Raw genomic sequence first — 24,407 nt, 5'->3', positions numbered from 1 at the left:
TGATCTTTTAGAGAGAGAAAACTCTAACAACTCCACCAAAAAGGCTGTTTGAATTAATAAACTCAGAGAAGTTGCATAATATAAAATCAATATGCAAAAATCAGTTGCATTTCTATAACACTGAAAATGAACTATTTGAAAGGGAAATTAAGAAAACAAGCCCATTTATGATAGCATCGAAAATAATACAATACTTAGGAATAAATTAAACCAAGGAAGTAAAAGATTTATACACTGAAGACTATAAGACATTGATGAAAGAAGCTGAAAAGGATACATATAAATGGAAAAATATCCCACGTTCATGGATTGAAAAATTAACATTGTTAAAATATCCACAATATGCAAAACAATTTTGATAGGGATTACACTGTATCAAAATTCCAAAGCTATTTTTCACAGAATTAGGAAAAACACAATTTTGATAGGGATTACACTGTATCAAAATTCCAAAGCTATTTTTCACAGAATTAGGAAAAACAATCCCAAAATTTATAGGGAAGCACAAAATGCCCAAAAGTAATAATGAGAAAGAAGAGTAAAGCCAGAGGCATCTCAATTCCTGATTTCTTTTTCTTTTTTTCCTTTTGGGGCCCCACCCAAGGCATATGGAGGTTCACAGGCTAGGGGTCTAATCTGAGCCATAGCTGCCACCCTACGCCACAGCCACAGCAACACCAGACCCTTAACCCACTGAGTGAGGCCAGGGATCGAACCCACAACCTCATGGTTCCTAGTCAGATTTGTTTCTGCTGCACCACGAGGGGAACTCCCCAATTCCTGATTTCAAACTATATTACAAAGCTATAGTAATCAGAACAGTATGATACTGGCATAAAAACAGACACACAGACTAATGGAACAAAACAGACAGCTTAAAAAAAACTCACACATATATGGCCAACTAATCATTAGCCAGAGCACCAAGAACACACAATGAGAGAAGAATAATCTCTTTCATAAATGTCATTATGAAAACCGGTTGCCAGGTGCTGAGGTGTAGGGAAAGTGAAGAGATACTGGATTTTCTGTTGTAAATTCCGAAGATCTGAGTCAACATGGTGACTATAGTTAATATTGCTGTATTGTACACATGAAATTTGCTCACAGAATCTTAAGCATTCTCAGACAAAAAAGTAACTATGTGAGATGACAGATGGGTTAATTAACTTTACCATGGAAAATATTTCATAATGTATACTTATATCAAATGACCATGCTGTTTTATACACACACATACACACACACAATTTTGTCAATTATATTTCAATAAAACTAGAAGAAAAAAGTGGTTCTTCTGTCCTAGTCCCTAGGATACCTTACGATTCTACCTTTTCCCTGTCAGAGGCCCTCTTCCAATTTGATGGTCCTCAAAAGAAGCACAAGACAGACTGTATTGGAGCAGCTACCCTTTGGGCAGCTCTTTAAATTTAATGAAGCATCAAAACTCCAATCTTTACAAGAGCACAGGTCCTGAACACCTGGGTCAGACTCACTGTGGCCCTTGATCCTAGTGCTATCTGAGTCTAATAGTGCTAACTCCAGGTTTTACAGTCAATATATTCACCATGCATGCTAACACTGTTTAAGAAAACACACATCCCAACATCCTTTTGGAATAAGCCTGTAAAATTCAGACAGTTATCTCTTCAGGGTCAAAGTCAAGTGCCAGCGTTTACCACCTGCATAGCCCAGGGCAAGACACTTAACTTCTTGGTGTCTCAATTTCTCCATGTATAAGATAGAGATAATAACAATATCCACAACCTGGGAATGCTGTGAAGAGCAAACTAAATAATATAAAGCATTGAGCATTGTGGCTGGAATACAGTAAGTGATCAGTAGATAATAACTGTTAATTTTACTATTTTTACTACTATTATTATTACACAATTATGCATATACAACCCTTTAATTCATCTAGACTCTCCATGAACAAGCTGGATAATGAATTCCATCTACAAACCACTCTCTAAAAAAATATTTTGTCAAGGTGTGTGCTGTTCATGGCAGCTATGATGTGTTGCCATGGCCACAGCAAAGTAGTAGTTCCAATTAAAGAACATAAATCCTAGTGACTTAAGAGATGGAAACTCAAGGAACAAGTTCCCCAGCAGAAACAATTTCTCTCTTACCTTATGGATTTTTCAGGGTTGTTTTTTTTTTTTTTTCCCTTCTGTTTTTTAAAAAAATTCTATAAGTCTAACTGGTGCTATTACATTAAAAGCAGGATATGTTTCTGCTTAATTACTTTTCAATTATAAAGACAATATCTTTTTAAATTCAATAGACTATTTTCATAATGAGCAAAGTAACATTAACTCAAACACCAAAGGAATCCCTTAGTTGAAAGCCTCCAACAAATCAAGAGAAGAGACAAATGATCTGAAAGAAAAGACATGAATCAAAAAAAAAAAATCCACCTAAGAAGAAATACAGATGAAAAATATGCATAACATTACTGTTTATCAGCATTTCTAATTTGTAATGTGATTTAAAATAATGAGGTTTGATTTACCTATTATCACAAAAGTTTAAGAGTCCGCTTAAAGGTGTGAGGAACAAAGTCCTACTCTATGCAACCTGAGAAATGGCCATCATATCAGCCTGGTAACACAGATCAAAAGCCTTAAAATGATGTACTTTTTCGTTAGCTTCTTTTGGCCATGCCTGTGACATGTGGAAGTTCCCGGGCCAGAGATCAAACCTGTACCACAGCAGTGTCAACTCTAGATCCTTAACCTGCTGCGCCACAAGGGAACTACAAAATGCACTTGTTATTTTAATTCTAGGGATCTATCCAAAGAAAATAACCACCAATATGCATAAAAACATAATGAGTGGTTAAGAGTGTTGCCTCTAAAATCCAAACAAATTTAAATTCTATCTTTTCAGCTTACATCTAAGGTGAGGCAAATTACCTACTTGTTCTTTATCTGAGTTTTTCATCTGTTTTTCATCTGTTAAATAGAAAGAATGATATCTTTCTTCACGGGAAAAGTAAGAAAATATATGGAGCAAACCCAACAATGCATCCAGATCAGCATAAAGGCTCAAACAACATTAGCTATTATTCTGATCCGTTAAGTAAATCATGATATATTGATACAGTACAATGCCACTTAGCCATTAAAAATGATATTCTAAAGCAAACACAGGCCAACTACAGGCCAACTCATGAGCCAAACTTGGCCCACTACAAGTTTTTGTAAATAAAGTTTTATTGGAACATAGCTGTGCTCATTCATTTGCATATTGTCTATGCTTTTGCATTACAACAGCAGAGTTGAGTAATTTAAACAGAAACAGTATGTCTCACAAAGCCAAAAATATTTACTATCTGGCTCTTTACAGAAAAGGTTTGCCGACCCCTGATCTAGAGAAGTATTTAAATCCTCAGAAAATGTTATCAATCTGTTCAGTGAAAAGAAGTTTCCCAAGAGCAAGCAGTCTCCATTTTTGTTAAAATACGCAATTAGGGAAAAAAAAAAAAGATATGAAAGTAGGTACTTCAAAAGTTAACTATAGCTCTTTGATTAAGGGGTGAGGGGTTACATATTTTCTTTTCTTTTTTTCTTTTGTCTTTTTAGGGCTATACCCATGGCATATGGAAGTTCCCAGACTAGGGGTCAGATCAATCAGAGCTATAGATGCCAGCCTACGCCACAGTCATGGCAACATGAGATCTGAGCCCTGTCTGCCACCTACATCACAGCTCAAGGCAACCCACTGAGAGAGGCCAGGAATCAAACTAGCATCCTCATGGATACTAGCTGGGTTCATTACCACTGAGCCATAAGGAGAATGCCTCTTCTTTGTATCTTTGTCCCTAATTTCCGATTTTCTTACAACAAACATGAATTATTTCTGCAATAATAAAAATTGGAAGAAACCACGAAGAAAAGAAGCTATTTAATTATGACATAGAAGTCAAACATTGAATGGCAAAACAAAACAGAAAGATATTTTTAACTGGTGAGAGAAATACAGATTTGTATTCTTGTCTTCATTTCTTCATATTCTCTCTCACAGAGAGGAATGTAAAAGATGGGGGAGAGGGAAGAAAGCAAGCAAGCAATTCTGATAGCAGAATTGTTACATGATGTGGACAGCAGCCAAGTTCGGTAATTCCTAAGATAAATAAGTTAGCAAAGCTTGGAGAGACACCACCAATCTCTGAACCAAGATTGAGTTTCACTATCTACCCAGCGGAAAGAAGTCATGTGGCACCAAATCTCATCTGGGAAAGAAAATGGGATATGTTTTAGGAAGGTTCAATCAACACATCTGTTAGCCACACATTTATTAAGTGCCTACTTGGTGCCAAGCATTTACAATAGCATAGGGAGACGGACACACAATGTAACACATGCAGTGGCTGAAATACTGACATGGCACAGAGGGGTGAGTGACGGTTCTTGTCGAGGAGAATCCGGTTCAGGTTCTTACGGAGATGCTAACCGGTGAATGATGCTACACCAACCACCGACCCCCTGAGGAAGGAGCTTCAAGAGAGCAAACAAGGAATTACGTTCTACATGTTCCATGCATGGTAAATGAGGAGAACTCAGAGGTGTCCTTTTGGCGGGCGGGACACAGGCCTTTGGAGTTTGGAGAGGGGACAGCTATGTGGGGATCCCCAGATCAGTGTTCAGAGAGCAGGAGGTGGCCCCCAGACATATGCAGAAGGGAAAGAGGCCAAGGATCCTGGGGAGGGCAGAAGAGGTTACTCCAGTGACAGGTCCTGGGAAGGAATGGGCAAGACTGGGGCGAGACCAGGACAGAGTGCGTGTTACACACGCCTGAGGTGGCTCTTCTCCAGCGTTTAAAATCAGCTTAAGACGAGGTGTTTTAATAACTCATTTAGCTTTAAGTGATAGTTGTGATTAACGGTACATCCTCGTATGGTTCTTGGACAATGCATTTCCCTACGGTTTTTCAGCCTTTTTCTGAGCAGAACATGAGCATGCTGCCATGTGGTACGGATCACGTGAATGGGAATCCATGTTTGGTTTGGTTTGGTTTTGTCTGGGCTGAAATGCAAGCAACAGATGTGGGGACAGGGAAGAGAAAGGGATTCAGCACGTACCCTCCCGCGTACAACAGAGCCACAATTGTAAAATCATGTCCAAAAGCACCTAGGATATCAAATGCATTTTTGGAGGCCAGTGGGTGACCACGGTTGAGGATGAGCCCAAATGCCATATGCCTGGATGGAGCGCGGTCCTCGGCTAAGATCGTTTGAGTGACATGGTCTGTGGCCGAAGGCCAGGCCCTGCCTTATAGAGAAAACACAGGATGTAGCAACAGGGCCCCAGACTCCAGGCCAGAGGTCTACTACTCTGCTGCTAAAAGCTGGCTGACCCCAACCAAGGCTCTTAATGGCTCTGAGCCTCAGTTCCCTCGCTCACAAGGCAGATAATAAATAATACCTCGTGAACATAGTATAAAAGATAAGGGGTGTTGGAAGGCACTGTCAAATGGAAGTTAAGTTTTTTCCAAATTGACTGAGGTATAATTAACAAATAAAATGGTATATATTGAAAGTGTACAACAGGATGGTTTGACATAACGTATATATTGTGAAACACCTGCCACAATAAAGTTAAGAAACACATCCATCACCTCACGGAGTTACCTTTGTGTGGAGGGGGGGAGAATGCTTAAGATGTACTCTTTTAGCAAATTTCTTATTCACAAGACACTCATATTAAGTATATTCATCCTGCCGCCTTTTAGATTCTCAGACTTACACATCTGGTAACTGAAAGTTGAGGTTTGCCCAATATCTCCCTAGCCACCGCCCCCCCCACCTGCCAGCCCCTGGTGGTTCTGATCCCACTCCATCATTCTACTCTTTGGTTCTCAGAGTTCCCCTGTTATTTTTAACATTCCACACATAAGTGAGATCGTACAGTATTTGTCTCTGTCTGGCTTATTTAACTTAGCATGACACGTTCCAGGTTTAGGCATGTAAAGGGCAGGATTTCCTTCGTGGTTCACTGCTGAGTGATATTCCATGGTACACGCACATCACACTTCTTTATCCATTCATCCATCGACAAACATGTAGGTTGCTTCCACATCCTGGCTCTTGAACCAAAACCACAGTGAGATATCACCTCACATCTGTTAGGATGGCCATTATCAAAAAGACAAGAGACAACAGGCATTGGTGGGGCTGCGGAGAAAAGGGAGCCCTTATGCATGGCGAGTGAGTGTTAAGTTGGTACAGCTAAGAAGGTATGGAGGGGCCTTAAAAACTTAAAAATACAACACCCCATATGGTCCGGCAAGCCCACTTCTGCGCATGCATCCAGGTAAAAGAAGCCCAGGATCTCAGATCCCTGCACTCCCATGTTTGCTGCAGCATCCTTCCCCAAGACACAGAAACTACTCAGTATCCGCCACCCATAGAAGTCAGTATCCTCCCTGATGCTATAACTCAGCGGTGAGAACGTTTTGCTGAGGAGGTTGTAAAAGCCCTATTGGCCTAGAGAAAAGATCAGACTTAAGTGGCTCCCCGGGGGGTTGGCCTGTGCCTCCCAGGTCTTGTGAGAAGAGTCTGGTCTGTGAAGAAGTGGCTTCACACTAGGAGTGGAACCCCCGGCACGAGCTTGGCCACCAGAAGCCTCTCTCAGGCCTGGCAGAGCGGGAATGAGCACAGCGGCCCCGCAGAGGTGCTGTCAGAGGGAGCGATCAGGAGCAGAAGCCCTGCCAGACACCCAGACAAAGCGGGTCCAGGAGGAATGAGAGCCACTGGGGAGTCGTATCTAAAACATAGGGAGCTGGTGCTTTTCCTACCAGGACATTTCAGAACACAAAGCCTAACAGTTCCAGCAGCTCAATATGCTCTCTTTTATTTAAGAAAACAACCAACCAACCAACCAAAATCTCTTCGATAAAGTACAGGTGTAAAGTCTGCGACCCCTCGGGAGAGGGGAACATACTATCCAAGGGGTGAATGGCAGGACCCGTATGTTCTTCACGCAGGTGAAGGCACTCTGGTCCCCAGGTTCTCCATATCCCCATTCTGCTGTTAGACTCTCCCCGGGTTTCTGGAAACGGGCCAGCACTGTGCAGAATCCCTGGGTCTTGGTTCCTATGGAAATATTGTCCCAACAAGGACGTTGGCAGATGCTTCTTCAGTCTCTTCCAATTCCCCTCCCTACACAGAGGCTGCAAACTGCTTTGCAAAGGGCCAGTTTGTAAATATTTTAGGCTCTGCCAGTCATATGGTCAGTCTCTTGTCACAACCACTTGCTCCTCCATGGAGGCACAAAAAAAGCCGCAGACAATTGGTAAAGCAATGGCGTGGCTTTGTTTTCATAAAATGTGATTTAGGAACGCTGATGTTTGAATTTCACATAAGTTTTTTGACATTAATACTCCTCTTTTGATTTTTCCCAACCACTTCAAAAGGTAAATCCACCCTCAGCACAAATGCTTTAAAAAAAAAAAAAAAAAAAAAAAAAAAAAAAAAAAAAAAAAACTAGCCTGGTTATGGGCTAGGCCAAAGGGCAAGGAGTTGGCCAACCCCTATCTTAAAGTCTTAACATGTCATCAGCCACAGTAGATTTTTTTTTTTTTCAACTGCAGACCTCTCCTTCCCAGGAAAGCAGCGAAGTTAATGATATGAACACTCTCTTTCAGGAAGAAAAAGGCCCCTCCAACCCCTGGCTGACAGTTAGGCTCTACCATCCGCTTCCTTGACGAGCTCTTTGGAGGGACTCCTCTAAGGTCAGTCCTTTGAGCATCCCGGGCCAGGCCCTTCATGGACAGTTTTCTGGCAGCACGACACTTGTGTGCCTTTGCTTGGCCATTACATGTCACAGCTCCTCACCAGCACATGAAAAAAGGTGGAACGTGAGGCCTCAGGAAAGTCAACAAGCAGACTGACTTCTCTCAGGCAAAGGTGAGTGCATTTTGCTAGTGCTCTCTCTGATTGCTGGGGGGAAAAATGTAAGGTCACGTTCTTCTACTGCACTGGCTGGCCAGCCACGAGGAAAGTGTTTATTAATTATATTGCTCAGTATCACAATTTTTATAGACTCTCAAATATAAAATAACTGGCGACAAATAGTCCTATAAGGAGGCCACACTGTACGGGGCTCCAAGAAAGGAGGGTTTCCTTCATTTATTTTGAAAGCACCTGCTTGGTCATTTCCCTTCAATGGCAAGGGCTTGCTTGGGTCCTGAGCAGGGCCTGATATGGGCCCCTGGTGAAGAGGAAGGAAGGTCTTTGACTGAAACACCCTCCCATCCTCAGGGCCGGTTGCCAAAACGCTTTTCTTTTCTGCCCCCAAACAGACTTGACCCAATACAAGCGGAGAATCCAGATTTAATTTAGGTTGCCACTATCGACCAAACACTGCAAAGAAGACCAATCCTTCAGCACACCCCCTCCCTAGCTATGAAAAAAAAAAAAAAAAAAAGGCAGTATGAGAAAAAGAATTGTTATATATATATATGACTAGGTCATGATGCTGAACAGCAGAAACTGACACAGCTCTATAAATCAACTATACTCGTAAAAATAAAATTTAAAAAAGAACAGACTTCTAACATCATTTTTCTTCCTTTTTCCAAGATAGTGTGAGAGGCAGAATAAGCGCCCCTTCCGCAGATGTTCACATCCTCATTCCCCAAGCCTGTGAAGATGCTACCTTCCATGGCACAAGGGACGTGGCGCATACAATTAAGTTAAGGGTTTTGAGATGGGGAGGTTATCCTGGGGCAGCTGGATGGGCTTCACATAATCACGGGTTCCTAGGGGAGGAAGGCAGGAGGGTCAGTGGGAGAAGGAGACACGATGGCCAGAGCAGAGGTCAGAGGGATGAGAGGTCCCGAGCTGAGGAATGCAGGCAGCCTCTAGAAAAAGGAAGGAAGTGGATTCTCCCTGAGAGCCTCCAGCCCAGCCCAGTCATCTTAGACTTGTGACCTCAGAACTGTTAAGAGAATAAATCCGTTTTGTTTCAAGCTGCTAGTTTGGTGGTAATTTGTTACAGCAGCAGCAGAAAACTAATACAGGTAGCTGCTAAAAATGTTCCAGGTAAAGTGTAGTTTCTAACAAGTCGGTCACTTTATCTCTTGATACCTACGAAGGAAAATCCTATCCTTCTCTTGTGCAGGGTCCCTAAAGTCCCAAACTCCTCAACACTTAAGTAAAATGAGATATAAGACGGTAGGTTGAAAGGGGGTGAGTGGGCAGTCTGAGAACACTGCAGTCGTATATGAAAAGCATTACCCAAGAGGGCTGCAAAGGATGAGATAGAAATGGAATGTGACTTATTTATAGCAAAGCCTGCCTCCCCTCTCGAGTGTGTGACAGAAGAGCTGTTTTAAAGTTTTATTCTTCAAACTTGGCTGCAGAACTTGGCTGCTTCTCAGAACTGTGCTTTTGTATTTAGCTTTTAAAACATAAGAAGCAACCCCATGGTTAAACGGGAGGCAGAGGTGGTGCAGGCAGGAAAAATGCCGTGGGGAGTGGAAAGAGGCTGAAATGTTATTCTTATTTAGTTAGTTACTTAAGAAAAACAAATAGAGAATAAAATAGCAAATGGCTTGGAAAGGTTCCAAGTTGAAAATTTCTGAATCCCCCAGCACTGATGCTCTCAAGACAAGGCTGGTGCCACAGAGTTAATCAGGTGCCAGGACATGGAGGATCTGGTTTAAAAGTCAAGAGTAAAGAAAACACTAGCCCTGCTTATTAGAAATCTTGTCCACCCCCTGCTTCCCTCTGTAGTCTGCTGATGGAGAACTTTGACAGCAACCCAGGGCAACCCAGTACCTACGAAAAAAACAAGACTAACCTTCCAGAAAACAATGTATATTAGGAGTTGCAACACACTGTATGCATTTTGACCTAGGAATTCTAAATTTTGCTATTAATAACAAGAGACTGAATAATTAAATTATGGCTCATTACCCACTTAGGATATTATGCAACCTTTAAAACTATGATAATGATTAATACTAGGATATGGTAGGGAAATATCAACTAGTACATGCACTGTGATTATCCATGAGATTGATGTATGACATATATGCTACTGATACAAATTGAAAAACGGGGAGGAGGAGTTCCCATCGTGGTGCAGGGGAAATGAACCATAAGGTTGCGGGTTCAATCCCTGGCCTTGCTCAGTGGGTTAAGGATCTGGCATTGCCATGAGCTGTGGTGCAGGTCGCAGACACAGCTCAGATCTGATGTTGCTGTGGCGCTGGTGTAGGCTGGCAGTTATAGGTCCAATTCAACCCCTAGCCTGGGAACCTCCATATGCCGTGGGTGTGGCCCTTAAAAAAAAAAATTGGGAGGAAACAGACCAAAACGTTAACCGTAGTCATATTTGCATGATAGGAACTTGTGAGATGTTTTTTTCTATAGGTCATGCTTTGATTCTTTCAAAATTGGGTTTTAAAAATTTGATTTTTTTTGAATTCTTTTAAAATGGAAAACGATTGTTTTTTAAGAGGAAAAGGAGAAGAAAATCAGTTGGTGGAAATCTCAGCTCTACTGATATCTTGTTAGGTGAGTTTCAAACTAAAAACGTCTTATGAGTTCTTCCTTCAGGGTCTTCATACAAAGAAGCATGTGATTATTTCCAACTCTACAGGACAGACAGCGAATTATAAAGCATACTCTCTATCTCCTAAATACAGCTAGGTTTTCTCATGACCTCACATTTGCTCACACAGCTCCAATTACCTAGAATCATTTCTTGGCTTGTCTAACAGACCAAACCCTACCCTTTCTTAAAGATACAATCCGTGTCATTTCTCTTCAAATGTCTTCCTCCTTTGTAAGCCCATCTTGTCTACACCAATGCTCCTCTAATTACGTACAAGCAGCCTTGAGATTTCCTGTATTTTCTTTTTTTACATAATTCAATTTACTTTTTTAAAAACCACATGCTTTAAAATAAAACAAGTCCAGATTCAAATACCAGTAGGAGTTAGTTAACCCTTCTGATCCTCAGTTCCCTTGTCTGTAATGTAGGGTGACCACCACCTACCTAAGAAGTTATACTAATGATTAAATGATTCAGTGTATGCACAGCACCCAGGATAATATCTGGTATACAGTGGGTAGCCAATAAATGCTTATTTTCTTCCTTAATCTTGCACCATCCCCAGTCTCCCCACCTAGACTATAAAATTGTCTAGGACAGGGACCATGTGGTATTCTATTTTTCAGTCCTTCTCAATAAAGGGAGGGGGAGTAAGTACAGTGCCTTGCCAACAGCAGATGTTCAATAAATACACTACTTGCTGGAGTTCCTGTTGTGGCTCAGTGGTTAACAAACCTGACTAGCACCCATGAGGACGTGTGTTTGATTCCTGGCCCTGCTCAGGGGGTTAAGGATCCGGAATTGCTGTGAGCTGTGGTATAGGCTGCAGATGCGGCTCAGATCTGCGTTGTTATGGCTGTGGTGTAGGCTGGTGGCTACAGATCCAATTGGACCCCTAGCCTGGGACACCCCCCCCCCATATGCCATGGGTGCAGCCCTAAAAAGACAAAAACAAATGTTTTAATAAATAAACTACTTGTTGATTTGTTTTTTTGCAAGGATCACTGAGCCTCACTCAGGCAGGAAAGAAAGAAGAAGGAAGGAAGGAAGGAAGGAAGGAAGGAAGGAAGGAAAGAAAGAAAGAAAGAAAGGTAGGAAGGAAGGAAGGTAGGAAGGAAGGAAAGTAGGAAGGAAGGAAGAGAAAGAAAGAAAGAAAGAAAGAAAGAAAGAAAGAAAGAAAGAAAGGTAGGAAGGAAGGAAGAGAAAGAAAGAAAGAAAGAAAGAAAGAAAGAAAGAAAGAAAGAAAGAAAGAAAGAAAGAAAGAAAGAAAGAAAGAAAGAAAGAAAAAGCAAGCAAGCAAGCAACTATTACGGGTGTCCCACAGAAAGATATGTTGAGGTCCTAACCCCTGGTACCTGTATGTGACCATATTTGGAAAGGAGGCCACTGTAATTAGTTAAGTAAAGGTAGATCTGAGCCGGATGGATTAGCACGGGTCCTAAATCCAATGACCTTATCAGGAGGCCACATGAAGACACAGAAGCAGAAGGTCATGTGAGGATGGAAGCAAAGCTTGGACCGATGCTGCTACAAGCCAAGGAATGTCAAGGATCAGTGGCAGCCTCCACAGGCTAGGAAGAGGCAGGGGAGGATGCTTCCTTAGAGCATTCAGAGGGAGCATAGCCCCGACGACACCTTGATTTTATACATCTAAACTCCTGAATGGTGATAGAATAAATTTCTATTATTTTAAGCCACAGCTTAAAATGACTTGTGGTAATTTGTCACAGCAGCCCTTGGAAACGAATACAGAAATGGTAGGCGTGTCATACTGACAGATAAAAATGACGTCCTGTTTTCTAGACCAAAAAGGGTTCTGGAGCCAGGTAAGATTTCCCCGAGATAGAGTTTCTTTTCAGGCCCATTTCATGTGAGAGCTATTTGCCTGACATAGGTAACCCTTTGTAGGGTTCTGCAGAACTACACTGGGGTGAATAAATGCTACCTGAGTACTGCGGTGACATTACCCTTGAGCGTCATCTTCCTCCCCCTACTTACTACAGTGACTGGGGCCACCAGCCAGCCAGCTACTCAGGCCCACATCCTAGTCATCAGCCTCGAACCCTTCTCTCGCACCCTCCAAGTCAATCCTATGGCCTACATATACTGGGAGTTTCTCTCATTTTCTTCATCTCCCCTGCCTCCCCAGACCAATAAACCACTCAGGAAATGACTACTCTAAAAATTGAGACTGTAAGAGACAGATCTATTGTCCTTCTGAGCCACCATTCTGAGGTTCAACTTCTGGCAATAGTTAACTAAATGTTTCTGAATAACCTGCCTGCTGAGAGTAATCAGAAAGACTGAAAAAATGCGGTTTTGTTAAATTTGTCTGAAGGCACTGGAGAGCTACCAAAGCAGTAAGAATTTTAGCCCAATACCTGAAAGAAGAAGAAAGCTAAGACGATGAGCCTGCCTATTGGAATTTCTTTTTCCTTTCAAAGACATCACCAATTTCTTAAGCAAAAGGCATGATTGAGAAGCTTATCAATGCCTTCAGCAGTCTCATGGAGCTTAAGGGACAAAAATTAAAGGCCAGAGTCCACTAAAGATGAGGAAACTGAGTGAACATCCATGGTTTTGTTGGGACCAGAAGAGCTCACACCCAAGCGTAAAGGTGATCTAGAAATACACTAGCCCTAACAAGAACTAAAATTCAGCTACGTATAATCTCTGTATCTGATTAGATTAAAGTAATCTGCCCCTAGCCTAACTAGCAGAAAAAGAAAAAAAAGGAAACAGTTCAAATTAAGTCCTCCCTGGAGTAAAATGACATTCCCCTAGAGCCTTAGAAATTACCTCTCCAAGGTCAGTTGTATAAAAAAATGTCCAGAATTTAATAAAATTTTTTTAACTCAAAGACAACATAAACTGTCAACAAGTGATATAGATTTTGAAATATCAGGTGCTCACTTAACTATGATTAATGTATTTAAGTAATTAAATGTCAAAATAGAGCATTTTAGCAGTAAATTGGAAATTATCAAAAAGAATTAAATGGAAATTTCAGAGCTTAAAAAAGCAATAAAGTTATAAATTCAATTGAATGAATTTAACCACAGGTTAGATACAGCTAAGGAAAAAATTTGTGAACTGGAGGATAAGTCAGTAGAAAAACATCCATATTGAAACACAAAGGAATAAAAAACAGAAAAGGGAATAAAAACATGAAACACAGATGAAAAAGTCATAACCTATGAACAAAATCCCAAGAGGAGTACTCTACTTAAAAGAAACACATGCACCTGCATGTTCATTGCAGCACTATTCACAATAGCCAGGACATGGAAACAACCCAAATGTCCATCAACAGATGATTGGATTCGGAAGATGTGGTATATACACACAATGGAATACTACTCAGCCATAAAAAAGAACGACATAATGCCATTTGCAGCAACATGGATGGAACTAGAGAATCTCATACTGACTGAAATGAGCCAGAAAGACAAAGACAAATACCATATGATATCACTTATAACTGGAATCTAATATCCAGCACAAATGAACATCTCCTCAGAAAAGAAAATCATGGACTTGGAGAAAAGACTTGTGGCTGCCTGATGGGAGGGGGAGGGAGTGGGAGGGATCGGGAGCTTGGACTTATCAGACACAACTTAGAATAGATTTACAAGGAGATCCTGCTGAATAGCATTGAGAACTATGTCTAGATACTCATGTTGCAACAGAACAAAGGGTGGGGAAAAAAATGTAATGTATACATGTAAGGATAACTTGATCCCCTTGCTGTACAGTGGGAAAATAAAAATAAATTAAAAAAAGAGAAAACTCGGCGTAAACACTATTTGAAATTTTCCAAACACTAGTCAAATAAAAAGAAGTGCTAATAACTTTAAGGATACTAAATAAAAAGAAAATAACACTCCATAGTAAAACTGCTAAAACCAAAATGAAAGAAATATTAAAATCAGTCAAAGATTAAAAAAGAGATTACGTTCAATTCAAAGAAGTAACCATAAAACTGATAGGTAACTTCCCCAAAGAAACTACAGAAGCCAAGAGACAATGAACCTTGTCGTCCAAGTGTGAAAAGAAAATAACTGACAATCGAGAATTCTGTATCTAGGAAAAACACCCTTCAAAAAATCAAGATGAAATAAAGACATTTTCAGACAACAGGAACGGAGAGAATTTACGTCCAGCAGATCTGTACTTAAGACTAAAGGTAGTTCTTCAGGAGTTCCCATTGTGGCTCAGCAGTAAAGAACCCAACTAGTATCCATGAGGACTCGGGTTCAATCCCTGGCCTCACTCAGTGGGTTAAGGATCCGGTATTGCCAGGAGCTGTGGTGTACGTTGCAGATGCAGCTCGGATCTGGCGTTGCTGCGGCGTAGGCTGGCAGTTGCAGCTCTGATGCGACCCCTAGCCTGGGAACTTCCATGGGTGCAGCCCTAAAAAGACATAAATAAATACATAAACAAACAAATAAATAAATAAATGTAGTTCTTCAGACAAAAGAAAAATGATCCCAGAGGAAAGCACGGAGATGCAATAAAGAACAATGGAAACAATAATTTTTAATACATCTACATAACCATTACATTTAGCAAATAAAAATGGTAAAGTCTTAAAGGGATTTAAAAATAAAGACCAGTCACTCTGGCCATATCTGAGGAGGTCAGTAACCATCTCCCTTTCAAGGAAATTATTAGGTCTCCCAGAATAGAAGTCCAGTAACCTAACTGTGGGATCATACCAGATATGACCCTTATTCCACCATAATTACTTAACTATTTCCTTTCAAGAGACCTTTGATTTATTTCCATCTTTGGCTATCATACACCAAAGAGGTATGGATGTTCTTTTGGAGTGGGTATATGTCTATAGCTAATTTCTCTCTTTGCATGCACAGTTTTGATGAGTATTCGCAAAGTAAATGATTTTTGAAGAAATAACCTTCTTATCCCCTGAGGATTTGAACACATTTATTTTCCTTTCCCAGATATGTATTAGCTTTTGGTTTTTCTTGTTCAAAATCCGGAGAAAGGGGAATTTACTCTGTGGCCATGCAGGTTGTCTATAGTGTGAGCATTCAGGAGTATCAATAGCTAGAGTGAAAAACTGCCTGCCAAAGTGCAAAATCTTAGGCTCTTTGAAATGAAAAGAGGGGAAAAAATGGAGAAAAAAAAATGAAGTGAAGCCTTAACTACACCAAAGGCTTTCAAATTAGAAAGTTATTCTCAGGGAAACACATCATATTAAACCACACTGAGCTATTCTCCACACTAAAAATACCATCCCTTTCATCTGTGGACCCTGACACCACTGGTCTGGGACTTGCCTGCACTCCTGTCTCCTGCCAACCAAGATCATGTGACGGGGAGCTTTTCCCCTCACCAGTTTCATCCTAGGGACAAAGGAAAACAGTGCCCTTTTTTTCCCCAAGGCAATTTAAAAAAAACTTCAAAATATTTAATGAAAGAAATCTTAAAATACAGCTTGAACAATTTAAATTAGTTACCCAGAACACTCTCTGCAGTTCATCCTTGGGAATGTTATTTACTGGTAAAAAAAAAAAAAAAAAAAAAAGAAAAAAAGAAAGAAAGAAAACAAAAGAAGAGAAGAGAAAAGAAAATGAAATAATGCCCTCTGTTCAAGAACATACATAAGGCATTTGTTTTAAACATACTAAATTTCCTGCTTTGCAAGTTTTATTTGGGTTAACTTTTTAAAGACAATTAAAAAGAAAGCAAAGGAGGCTATGAAGAAATAAACAGATAATACAATGGGGTTTTCTTCATTGTGGATAATCAAATCCCTGGAAGGTCAGAACTGAAAGTGCTTTGGAGATCACCCAGCCTAGTTAACCCTTCACTCACAAATGACTACACTGGACTTAGTGAGATGTAGAAACAGCTTGTGCATGACCAAAAGTGAACTAGCAAAGCAGCGACAATAAATACCCAGACTTCCTGGTCCAGTCAGACTCTTCCATGACATGCTTGATTGATCTACACACAAGGAAAGGGGAACGCAATCCAGTTCTTACAATTACTTGGTTCAAAATTTTGTTGGTCCCTGGAGACCTTGAGACAACGCGCAGGCATACCCTAGGGAAAAGATCGCTCCTTGCTCCCACTTGTTACCCTCAAATCTGCTCTGCAACTTATCAGTCACCAAATCATGTTGATTCTACCTCCTGAACATCTCGTAAGCACGTTCTTGCTTTCCATTATCACTGCCACTGATTTGGGCATAATTTTTTCCTCCCATGAATTCCTGTAAAATCACCAAATTATTCTTTTTTTTTTTTTTCAGGGCCACACCTGCAGCATATGGAGGTTCCCAGGCTAGGGATCGAATGAGAGCTGTAACTGTCGGCCTACGCCACAGCCACAGTGACACCAGATCTGTGCCACATCTGTGACCTACAATGAAGCTCACAGCAATGCTGGATCCTTAGCTCACTAAGTGAGGCCAGGAATGGAACCTGCATCCTCATATATACTAGTTGGTTTGTTAATCCTGAGCCGCACGGGAACTCTCCACCACAGGGGAACTCCCCAAACTATTCTTTTGCTTCCTAATCCTACTGTTTCTCTTGCAGCTTCCCTCCACAGGCCCATGTTCCACATTGAACATACAACCTCCCTGATTGAAGTCCTTCTGTGGAGAATTTCCTTATGAAGAAAAAAATAGGATCTCAAGGGATTCCCTTTGCTTCAAGGATAAGACCTGTATGAGCCAGAGGCTTATCAATACAGATGGCACATTTAATACAGGACAATTCAAGGAAGGTTTATTTCAGAAAAGGACCAAGTAGAAAGAAGTGGCAGGCTCTGTGGGAACCATAAGGGAACATTCAAAAACCTCTGGCTTGCAGAAGTGTAACCCGGCAGTAAACGGCTTCTAAAAGGGTCCACAATGACCTCTGCCTCTGGGTATCTGTGCCCTGGGAGAAACCCCTCCTCTTGATTGAGGGTTAGATTTGTCCCTAATAAAAAGAACAGCATGTTGTGTCTAATATCAGGTTATAAGATAGGGGGACTCCCACTCCCAACTCCCCCATCCTGCACTTCTCCTTGCTCACTGTGATGAGACAGGCTGCCATGCTGTAACCTACTCTATGGAGAGGCACATGTGGCAAGGATGGAGGTGTCTGCCTCCAGGCAGCAGAGAGGAACAGAGGTCATCATTCAACAGCCCCTGAAGAACTGAATTCTACCAACAACCACAGGAGTGAGCTTGAAGGTATGCCTTTCCCCAGCTGAGCCTTCAGATGACACTGCAGCTCCAGCCAACATCTTGACTGTAGCTTGTGAGAGACCCTGAGCCAGAGGACCCATCTAATCTGCCCTTGGATGTTGGACCCACAGAAACTGTGGCAATAAATGTTGCATTTAAGCCATTGAGTACTAATTCAAACTGGAACCACCCCAAGGCCCAAAAGGATGAGTAGAGGAAAAACGGATCAGGTCCAAAGGAGGAGAGCAGTCTGGCTAAAGAGGTACAATGACCTTCAGTCAAGGGGCACAGTGCGAGATCCCGCCAAGAGGGAGCCAGGGGAAGAAATGCCCTGACCTTGCTCTTCCTCCTCCCTCCCTCTCTCCCCAGGCTCCTCTGGACCAAATTCAACTGAAAGCCAGAGGTCACAGGAGGCCGGTAGCTGTATGGCACAGTGAGGAGCACACAGAGGGATGGAGGTGCAAAGGCAAGATAACTGCACAGCGTCCAAACTCCTTGTCTGATGGACAAGACCTCTTATGATCTGGCCCTGTCCCACCTATCCAGCTTTATTTCTCAACCCTTCATCACAGAAACCTATCTCTGAAGTTTCTAGAACTCAGAATATGATGTCGAAGCTCTGTCCCTTTGCATGTGCTAGTCCATCTGCCTCCAACACTCCTCTGTAAGGTGAATTCTTATTTGTTTTTCAAGAATCAATGCCACATGCCAAATTCATTTTGTTTTTCAAGAATCAATGCCAAATCAATGCAGGTGCCGAATCCTCTGGATGTCTTCTATGACATCATCATCCTCTCTCCTGATGTGGGCCTCCTGACCTTTCTAACTCCTCTTGGACCCCTCAGCTTACCTCCATGTGCACTGCAATTGTCTAGTTATCCCTCTCTGTCCACCCGCCTCAAACACACACACAGTGGCCTATGGGTTCATTCAGGGAACAGTATTCGTCTTGCCTTCCTGGCATCTAACAGCGTCAACACAAGTGACATTCAATATGTATTTGCTAATTAAATAGTTTCTAATCCTTATCACGCCTTGGCCACCAGGGTGTGCAGGTCCTCTGACTCTCAACTGTGGTCACTGCTACAACAGTCCTCAATGAATTCCAAAGCAATGGCCTGTTCCTAGCTTTCTCACCAGCCTTGCATCTTCTAGGCATGATTTCCCCCATTCTTGCTACATTTACCTTTTTTTTTTTTTTTTTGTCTTTTTGCCATTTCTTGGGCCGCTCCTGCAGCATATAGAGGTTCCCAGGCTAGGGGTTGAATCAGAGCTGTAGCTGCTGGCCTACGTCACAGCCCCAGCAATGGCAGATCTGAGCCACGTCTGTGACCTACACCTAGCTCACAGCAACACCGGATCCTTAACCCACTGAGCAGAGCCAGGGATCGAACCCGAAACCTCATGGTTCCTAGTCAGATTCGTTAACCACTGTGCCACGATGGGAACTCCCATTTACTTTCTGCAAGTACGCCTCGACCAACTTCTGCCCAGCACTTCAAGGGTCCTAGATCATTATGGCAAGTGACGTGCAGGTTCAGAGTTACACAAAGGTGAGACCCAAGCTCCAGCAGAAAAGGAGTGAATAACTAGAAAATAGCAGCAATGACAAGGCTATTTAACAACTTCTTTCATCTACAAGAACTTTGGCTTTTTTTTCTTCCATCAAAACTCCTAATTGATCCCTGACACTATATATTAATGACCATATCCAGTTTGGCTGTTTAAACAGTGCTCCTGCTCTCTGCCTAACATACAATTAGCACTGCAAAATGTTAACGGTACAAATGTCTTAAACGTTATTAGTGAGTGGAAGACACGGGTCACCACGGAGAAGATACTGCTACAGATTAATGTTAAATCACTGCAACTAATTTTTTTTTTTTTTTTTTTTGTCTTTTTGCCATTTCTTGGGCCGCTCCCACGGCATATGGAGGTTCCCAGGCTAGGGGTTGAATCGGAGCTGTAGCTGCCAGCCTACGCCAGAGCCACAGCAATGCAGGATTTGAGCCACGTCTGCGACCCACACCACAGCTCACGGCAACGCTGGATCATCAACCCACTGAGCAAGGGCAGGGATCGAACCCGCAACCTCATGGTTCCTAGTCGGATTCGTTAACCACTGCGCCACGACGGGAACTCCTACAACTAATTTTTTTTTCTTCTGCTTCCTAACTGTATTAGGTTTAATCTCAATCCACTTCCGGTTACCTAGGACTGTCTGAAATATTTCCGAAAAGTTTAAAAAGCCCTTAAATATGTAAATAGCCTCACCACATTGTTTTGACATCAAGGAAGTGTTTCAACTTTTGAAAGATCAAAAATTTATAGAACCTAACTTTGAAATCATTGCAGTAAGGTTCTGCACACACTAGTTAGTCCAATCCCATCACTTTACAAATGAAGCCAAAACACTACTTTATTTATTGAGTGTATTTACTGAGTTTACTCTGTGGGTAAACTGTTCATTTTATGATGCTTCTTTCTATCTTACATAGACACTAAATACATCCCTCTTGTGTGAGAAATATGTGTTAGCTGGGAAGGAAGAAAAGAAAGAGAAAAAGAAGGAAGGTGAAACAAGCAACGGGGCCAGAAAGATGAAGTTCCCCATCAGGAAAACCAAAGCAGTAAGGAAGCCAGAGCTCTCGGCTCCCTGCTGGCCCCTTCCATCACACTGAACCATGTCCTGACCCAAGCCTGGATCATGTTAAGCTGCAATTTTCTTCCTCCACCTTCCACTTAATTTCCCAGAGTTCTACCAAATCAAATTTCCAGTCCCACTGGAAATTTGTCAAGAGACATTATTAATACCACTCCGAAAACCAAATAAAATCAGAAAGCAACCTCCTCTCACTCAAAAGAATGCCTAGTTATAAAAGAAAGGAAACATTTCAGAAAACCTTAACCCAAGAAACAAGAGCACTAGCAAGTAGAATGAGACCTGAGCATGACCGTTGTTCAAAAGTTCTATCAAACCACTGAGAATAACCTTGAAAATGAAAGATCTTCCACATGGTATTTTCATTTATTTAATTTGACCACAGCTTGCAGCCCCTGAGAGCTGGTAGTCTGTAGTGGATGACGTGATGGAAGAAAGGACACTAACTGAGGCTGTCAAGTCACCTGGACATGACCGCGACTTCACTGGGAAATTGCCAACTAACTTTCAGCAAGTTACACACATCCCCATGGTTCAGTTTTCCCATTTATAGAAGGAGGGTTCTGACTAAAAAATCCCAAGGATGAAGTGACTAAAATCCCTGAATTCTAACTCTAAAAGCCTCATTCTTCCACCTCTTGAAAGATCTGCAAAAAATGACAAAGTCAGAAACCTAGATACCAACTCCCAGGAGTTCCTGCTGTGGCTTAGCAGGTTAAGAACCCCACGTGGTGTCCAGTGAGGATGCGGGTTTGATCCCTGGCTTCACTCAGTGGGTTAAGGATCCAGTGTTGCTGTGAACTGTGGTGTACATTACTTTACAGATGCAGCTTGGATCTGGTGTTGCTGTGGCTGTGGCGTGGACCAGCAGCTGCAGCTCTGCTTCAACCCCTAGCCTAGAACTTCCATACGTTGCGGGTGCAGCCCTAAAGAGAAAAAAAAAAAAAAGACACCAATTTCCCTAATTCTTTGCAACACATACTCCATCTAGATATTTTAAAAGATACTAAATAAATGAGTTTCAAGCTTAGTTGGGCATAAGATTCTCCAGAGGACACTTTCAAACTCAGATTCCTAGGACCCAGCTCAGACCTATTAACAAAAATACCTTGAGGGGGTCCTTTGAGGATCAGGATTTTTATAAGGTACCCCTAAATGATCTGATGTACAGCCAATATCATCACAACATTGGGCAATTCAATGATCCTAAGATCTTTTTGATCCAGAAATAGTTCCCCCCCCCAAAAAAAGTTAACGGTTCCAGGCGACTTAATGAATAATTTTTTCTTTTCAATTGATTTTTAATGTGACCAATACATTTTTCATGCACATCTCCAATCCAAAATGTGAATATGAAGGGTAAAAAACCAAATTAGAAAGTCTGTTCAAGTCAATAAATAAATCATGCCTTGACAAAGTACAACTTTTCACAGTTAATGACATAGAAAACATGAAAAGAAAATGAAGAGGATTCTGAAAGGTGTAGGCTTAGGAAACCCACCCATCATTACTCATGTGTCAGAAGGTTGCCATCCTAAATGGCATTTAAAAGTCACAACAACATTATGGACATAGTCACCCCACTTATTAGTCGGAGGTTTACCGAAAAGCTCCGTTCTCTAGATTTAGCTTTTTAAATGTCAGCATCTGAATCAACACAACACAGTCCAAGCAAAAATTTCACACCGAAAACATCTGACAAGAGACAGAAACAACGAGCCAGAGAAAGACGATTACAATGAAAGCGCTATTTGCACATTTTTTTAAATGTAAATTTTTGTTGCAGTCCTTGGGAAAAGGTTTGATTTTCTAACTTCGACCTTGAATAAATCATTACATAAGAGGACGTCCATAGAAACCATAGAAAAAGCTTCGAATCGACCTCGGTTTCAAGTTTCAGTCTTTGCCTACACCTCGGAGACAGTGTCCTGTGGTAGGTAAGTCTTGGTCTGAGCTAATGGCTGGTCTGCAACAGAGAACTAGGTGAACAGCCCCTGTTTCAAACACAACTATGGCTTAAGTTTGTCGAGTTAATGAGGTTTCAATGACTCCAAGTCCTGGACCCATCCTGGCCAACAAGTGTGCCTCCTTTCTTTCTAACAGATTGGACAGATCCAATGAAGGGTCCCCTGATATCACCTAAAAAGTAAAAAATCGAGATCGCAGAAACCTGTGGCAAGTTTTCCCTTTCAACATAAGCCCAAACCTTCTTGCACAAACGTGTGTGGATTCCATGACCTTTACATTTCCTATTAACCTTTAATAATCCATTGATTTGCAATCTCCTGCAGAACATAAAAATATGTGCAGTTTTCCTGTGTCTTAGAAAGCAATGCACTATATGAATGCACTCTAGTCCCCTTATTAACAGCACCAACATTTATACATTGTATAATTTATTTCCTCTCCAAGGGTCACCGTCTCTACAAGATGGAAAGATAAAAGAAGTGTTCATTATGGACCACCTCTATGCCCAGCAGCGTAGCATGCTCTATGTGCTTTATCCAAATGAATCTTCACAGTAACTCCATGAGGTACTATCCTTTCTCCCACCTTTTTTTCCCCTTTTAGAGATGAAGAAACGGAGAGTCACAGAAGTTAAATAACCAATTCCAGGACATACCACTAGGAAGTGGCAGAGTTGCAATGTAACCCGCGTCTTCACTCCAAATCCCATGTTCCTATGAGGATGGCACAGGGTTTCCTAGCTTGAGGTGGGTTAGGAGGTGAATAAATGTCTTTCTATTATTCTGTATGCCTCACTGGCTTGGTTGGCCCCATTAATCTCTTTTCTCTTTACTATAATTGATAAGCATCTCTCTTAAAGATAGGTTATCTAAGCATTCTTTTGCAAAGCAAAGGATTAAGGAATTTGATACCAAAAGTGAGATTCATTTGAGAGTTCTATTTTCACAAGGAGAAGAGAAAAATTCACCATATTGAGCATCCAGGAATATCTAGTTCAACATTATGCATATGATTAACATAGAGAGAACAGAATCTTGCAGAATACACAGAACCTAGCAGACAACTCAAATATTTAGTGAAATGAATGAGCAGGAACACATTTTCCTTATTAATATGTGATGTGGTCAGGTTAGATTTTCACTGCATTGCAAATATTAAAAAGGCATATAAGAAGCAGCAATTAGGTTCTCAAATTCAACACATGCACAAATAAAACCTTACGTGCCATCTTTCCTTCCTTTAAAACATATTCTTCCAAATATTCCTACTTGAATGAATAGCACCGATGCGTTTCTATTACCCAAGGTCAAAAACCCAGTCATCTGTGACTCACCTTCTAATGTTATATTCATTCTGTTTTCAAGTCATTGTGAATTCAGACCCTTGAATCACTCTGCTCAGCCCCACTCATTTCTGAGGGGCATTTCCTGCTAGATTCGTGTCCGCTTCACCTTTCTCATATGTACAGAAACACCCCCACTAAAGCCTCCACGGTGCCTTTGGCACCCCGGGGCAAGGCTCATAATCCCAAATAAATGTTGATCTTACATCTCCTGGCACTAAAGTATTTCAAATTAAATTCAACTGCCTATGACTCAACATTCTAAAATCTGGCTCCATCCAGACTTTCGTCCCCAAATCTCACCTCCATTTACTCCAATTACTTATAATTCATCCTCTGCCCAAGCTCACAGGTTCTGCTTGCCCTTCACTTTTTGCCAGCCCTTTGCCTTTGCTGGAGGCATCTCGGGGCCTGGAACATGGCTCTTTCCTTCTGTTTTCCACATAAAGCAATCCTATGGATCCTTTAAAACTGAGTTCAAAGGCGCATCCTCCGCAGCCCGATCCAGACATGGGAGGCTGGAAGTAATCGTCTCCCCCCCGCCCCCGCCGAGGTAACACTCTACTCTCGCTTCTCTTTGGGGAATTTTTAACGCTTAGACTCTATAACAGTTATCCGTGTATAGCTTATGTCTCCAAGAACTGTAAAACATTTCAC

General features: G+C 41.5%; 1 protein-coding gene across 11 annotated transcripts in view; it reads right to left on the bottom strand.

The window, feature by feature from the left end:
* RGS6 (regulator of G protein signaling 6) overlaps positions 1–24,407 on the bottom strand; it is a 564,829-nt gene that overhangs the window by 511,194 nt on the left and 29,228 nt on the right. The gene's annotated exons all lie outside the window — the stretch shown is intronic.

The sequence above is a fragment of the Sus scrofa genome, chromosome 7 (genome assembly GCF_000003025.6).
Source record: "Sus scrofa isolate TJ Tabasco breed Duroc chromosome 7, Sscrofa11.1, whole genome shotgun sequence".
Taxonomy (NCBI): Eukaryota; Metazoa; Chordata; class Mammalia; order Artiodactyla; family Suidae; genus Sus; species Sus scrofa.
This window is presented reverse-complemented; position numbering and strand designations above follow the sequence as displayed.